Below are 5,136 nucleotides of genomic sequence, written 5' to 3'. Positions count from 1 at the left end.
CATATTGCAAACTCAAAAAAAATTGTTCGTGATCTGTTATTTTTGCCTCTACTTGCCATTTCTTTCAACCTTTGTACGAATCTGTGCCTCAAATGCATTTTTCAGTGTTGCACTCTGGTATGGTTGTTGTCTGGAAGTCATTGATTCTTATCTTTTAGTTGAATTTCTTCGTCTGTTAAATTGTTCAAACTGATATCAATATGATCTTGGTAAAATTGAAGAACAGCTCCCCGATGAGTTTGTCGGGAAATTGTCACTAAACTGTCAACCAACAGATGACCAAAAGCTCAGCAACACTACCAACAGGAGGCTGACAGATATTCAAGTGTTCCATTCCAGTTCTAAAGAGGAATTTGAATGTTCATTTCAGTGTTGTGGATACTGGTCATGCGTGACATAGCTTGACTGTAAGTGTGAACTCTCCCAGTGAGCTGTTCCTCAGTTTCACTGTGATCTTTAAAAGTCAACCAGGAAGGAATCTCATTCATATACCAATGGATGTTTGTTTTGCAAATGGCTAGAGTCGTTGCCTGAATACTTTCTTTAAAAAATAGACCCTTCTCCAAAATGGTGGCAACGGAAGTTGAATGAGTTAAAATTGAACTGAACGAAAAACTGATACCAGAAATATTAGGTGTTATATCAGCTGAGAAAATGTAAGTTGAAATCTGACAAATTTACAGACGTTTGTATGATTGGGGTATATGCCATACCCCAATCATACAAACGTCTGTAATTTTTCATTTTTCAACTTACTGTTGCTGTTATTACACCTCATATGCTGAAATTTTGCAGGGTTACTAAACTAAAGGTGCTCTTTCTATTTCTGGTGTCAGTTTTTAATTTTAACTTATTTGAATTTTCGGCCACCATTTTAGAGAAGGGCTATTGAAATTGAAGTTTAATTTCAGGCTAAAATGGCAGATCTGGGTACCTTAGCACATTAGTACTGTAGTTGAACCTTAAAATTCTGATTGCGAACATGAAGTCGTTGGGACCACCAAAAATGAATAGGAAACAAACGTTTTGGAAATTATGACTCATTGGCTCAAGTGTTCTTCTATTTTTTTAGAATAGGAAGTCTAGTTGTTTGTAGTAGTAAATGTTCTTCCATTCAGATAAGTTGTCATTTTTTCATGTTTATCTACATGTACAGGATTTGGTAAAAGTAAAGAGTCCGATCCCACCAACGCGTCGGCCATTCTTTACTTTTACCCAAGATTTTCATCCATCCATGGTTTCTGCAAGTAGATGGTATGCATTCCAAGATACCCAAGGGTTTTCTTAAAGAAAGCATACTGGTATCTTTACAAAAAGTCCATAGCCAAGTAGGCTTTCAATGAATTAAATTTCTTTGCTCAATTGGATCTGAATTATGTGATTTTTTTCGTTTAACAGACACTATTGTAGCATTTTGTTGAGATTCTGAATGATCCAAAAGTTGTTTTGAGTTATGGCTAATAAAATTGATATCCTGGCCATATTTGGCTGTTCAATTTAGAAAATCAAAAGAGAAAAAGCCAGAGAAATCAAGAGTGAATGGTTTGTGGCAACAGTTTAGTTACAATGTACATGTATGAATGCATGTTTGACTTGTTTTTATACAAATCAGAGTCCTCTTCTCTTTTTATCCTGACCCCAGTTATTTAAAGGCTGGACAATAAATATTGTATCCGGCGGATAATTCACTATCCAACAGTTTCAGTCCGTGCAAAGATTTCTGTATTTGCTCACATAATCAAGAATAAGTAAAGGTGTATGCTAAAACCTTCACTAATGTTTAACATGAAGTATAATTAACAATTATTCCATGAGCGCACATTGGATATGAGTTGGCTATAACCAGTCTCATATCCAGCAAGCGTGAATGGAATAAAAATTATTGATTTATTAAATTCCTTAAACTCCAAAAGTTTGGAAGTAAGAAATAGGAGCGAAAAAATCGAGAAAGTCCGAGCAAAATCAAAAAAACTTGATGAAGATGGGATTTTGTGTAATACCTTGTGGTCAGAAAGACGCAGGCTCATCACAAAAACATTTCGATCCAAACTTTCCACAAAAAGGCTCTTTTTTTGCTTTATTCAGAGAGAAATTTCGCTTTCTGGCGGAAAAAAATATTTAGCTTAGCAACGCTTAGTGCAATCAATTGCCATATAAGGTCAAACTAAGGTACATGTATATAATCTGATGACCGAGATTGAGTGAACCAATCAGAGCACGAGAAATGCATTAATTAATAATTGAGGTCGATTAAGAATAATAATTGGAATTCATGTTAGACGTTATACTCTGGATAGTGACCTGTTGACTGGATAAAGTTATCCAACCTTTGGACAACCGGGGCCTGGTACTTAGAAAGCCCCTTAGGTTTACTGGAAAGGTGCTGTCTCAACAAGAGCTTTAATAATCAATGACAGAGCTTTCACTTAATTCCCTTTTAGTTTGCATTTAAGCTATACACTGCATTTGCTAATTGTCACAAATTACCTGTAACTTACCCTAACATAGTATTTGTACATAAAATAATGTAGTGGTACCAGCTACTTTTGAAAAGAGTTAATAAAGGGCTATTTTGTCATCTTATTCAGTTTAATAAATTATTGTTTACTGTGCTGTTCCTTGGGCTCGGTAGAGAATTACTTAATACCTCTTAAGTCCTCCTAACCGAGTTTGAGGTGTGAACTGTCATAAATCTTATTTTGCAAATTTTCCCTGTTTAACAAAATGGAAAAATGTTTAGGCTCTAAAAGAACATGTAACCTGTACATCAGCTGAATCTTTAATCCTAATCATAACCTTACAGTGTTTCTGTCTCCAAAAGTTAAATTTCATGTAAAGGCTGCCCAAGTTCATAAAGGTAACAAAAGATTGGCAGCTATTTGCTTTTTAAAAGCATGAGTCTATCCCCAAGGTGATTGCATTGCAGTTTTCAGGAACTTTTAAACTAGAAGTAATCAAAGATTAATAAGTTCGTTCGAAGTTCAATGAATTTAGCTAAAACCAGGCTTTGATAAGCAGCTACGAAATTCTTCAACAACATTGAGAAAATAACTTACCGAGAAAACAGCAGCAGCTACGAAATTCTTCAACAACACGTCCGCCATCACCCGATGTTCGCGAAGAAGACAGAATTTTGTGTCGCACGAGGCAGAATCCTTTGCGCAACGAGAATGTGACGTTCATAACTGCCCGCCCGATAGAAAGCCCAAAAAACCCTCAGAGCTTTCGCTGGCGTTCACAGGAAACCCACGAAATTAGGAAGCGTTCTCCTTCGTCGAACGCAATTACAGATTTCATACATTATATCTTGAGTAAAGTTTAACCCTTTCCTGCCAGAGGGGCTCCCATTGACAAGTAAAATCATCTGGCTTATCACTCTCCGCCAAGAAAGGGTTATGGAGAACAGATGTAGAGGTTATCCTCAAATAGAAAAATCATTCGAGCTAGAAGTACTTCTAAATTCGAACTGAAAGGCATAGGGTCAAAACAATGATTTTACTAAAGATTTCATCACAGCACCAAACAGTAGATATCCATCAATGAGACCAAACCCTTGCTTACTTCCTGGACTGTATGACATGAAGTCCAACTACCAAATTGTTGTTCATAATTGATAATAATCATTTTGTGTTATTACTTCTATTGTATTATTATTATTATTATTATTATTACACTTTTAGATGATAATGTCTTTGCCATCATGAAAAGTCGCTGTATTTTTTATTTTTCTGTGTTATAATATGGACTCTTTTAGGGGTCAAAAAACGCCTGGGCCACGCCCAAATTGGTCTCCTTTAAGGGCTTAATGTGAAATTTCCGACGAGCATCCCTCCCCTTTTTATATGGGAGTCCTCCCCACCGGGGGCGGTGAGGTTCAATATTCGACTCCTGTTTTAAGTAAGTATCTGTTTATTACCACATTTAACCTTTGAGCCAGTTCCTGCTGCCATGTAAAACAAGGAACAAACAGAACCGGTTAGCTTCCTCAATGCAATCGCATGTCAGTAGACCAAGATTAAACGTTCCATTCGAATCTCCAAACTGTCAGGTCTTAGTTATCAAATAGAAATGTTCAATTAGATAGTTTTGATTGAAGCTTCCAGAGCTATAGCTTTTTTGCGATTGCAAAATTGCAATTTTAGAGAGGACTTGTGTGCAAATTCTCTTAAGTTAACTTAGCTCCATTACCAGCTGCTTTACGGAAAATAAGCCCACAAAGTCCGGGCTCGAGAGAGCGGCAGAAATAAAGCCTATGAGTTTAGCAGGTACTAAAAGATAAGAAGGCTTTAGACAAGCCCATGACATTCACAAATACTTTAATGAAATAAAGTGTTAGTGTAGTTTGCTCTGTCTGCCACACTTGACACCATTGTATCGGTTTTCTGACGGTTTTGTATGCGGTTTTCGGTTTTGGCCGAATTTTTTTTAGGTTTTGCGGTTTTGGATGATTTTTTTTTTTTTTTCGGTTTTGCGGTTTTTAATACACCCCAATGTCCCCCTCTATGTACGCAGTCAGACAACACTCTCTACCTCAGAAGCCCATGCATGAGTGGTGAGCTTGTCTCTGCCTATACAATCCCCTATGAACATTTGACAGAATTAGACCATCAAAAACTGCTTCCCAACCTTTCGATGGTGGTTGTCCTCACCTGCTTGTTATTACCCTGATCCGGGAGCTATTTATATAATGGCCGCTCTCAGTTTAACCGAATAAGCCTCTACTCTATCTGACGGCTCTGCCGATTACACATGGGAGGATCCCCATAACGCGCAAGGTGCTATAACTGCCCTCGCCACTGTTGTTTTGGCATCTGATGTTGAACGATCTACCGTTTGCACCTCAAACGGTGGGCTGTCTGGATTGCATACGTCGAACGACGATCTTGTCGTTTCCTCCCATCAGAATATAGATTTCGGCCTGTTCGGAAACTCCAAAATGACCTGCATGGCGCAACGTAGCAAGGTTTTTGCTGTGGAAACAACTTACTGATCCAACCCGACACCCTACTGATAAGACGCAAACCTCCTGTTTTAATAAGGTTGGAACCTGTCAACTAATAAGTGGATTACTTTCCACTCCAAGTGACCCTGGTTCTTGGGGAGCCTTTAACTTATAACGAGTACGTTTCAAAAGTA

The 5,136-nt window shown here is 37.7% G+C and overlaps 1 protein-coding gene across 1 annotated transcript in view; it reads left to right on the top strand.

Annotated features, from left to right (window-relative positions):
• The window catches only part of LOC137992592 (ubiquitin-conjugating enzyme E2 Q1-like), a 32,454-nt gene extending 29,857 nt beyond the window's left edge, over positions 1–2,597 (top strand). The window contains exon 14 of the mRNA XM_068838004.1: positions 1–2,597. This exon is cut by the window's left edge and continues 1,146 nt beyond it. The gene's annotated coding sequence lies outside the window, so the exon portion shown is untranslated.
• Positions 2,598–5,136: the final 2,539 nt, after the last annotated feature.

This window comes from Montipora foliosa, chromosome 2 (genome assembly GCF_036669935.1).
Source record: "Montipora foliosa isolate CH-2021 chromosome 2, ASM3666993v2, whole genome shotgun sequence".
NCBI classification, from domain to species: Eukaryota; Metazoa; Cnidaria; class Anthozoa; order Scleractinia; family Acroporidae; genus Montipora; species Montipora foliosa.
The sequence above is the reverse complement of the archived record's forward strand: the minus strand, read 5'-3'. Positions and strand labels throughout refer to the sequence as shown.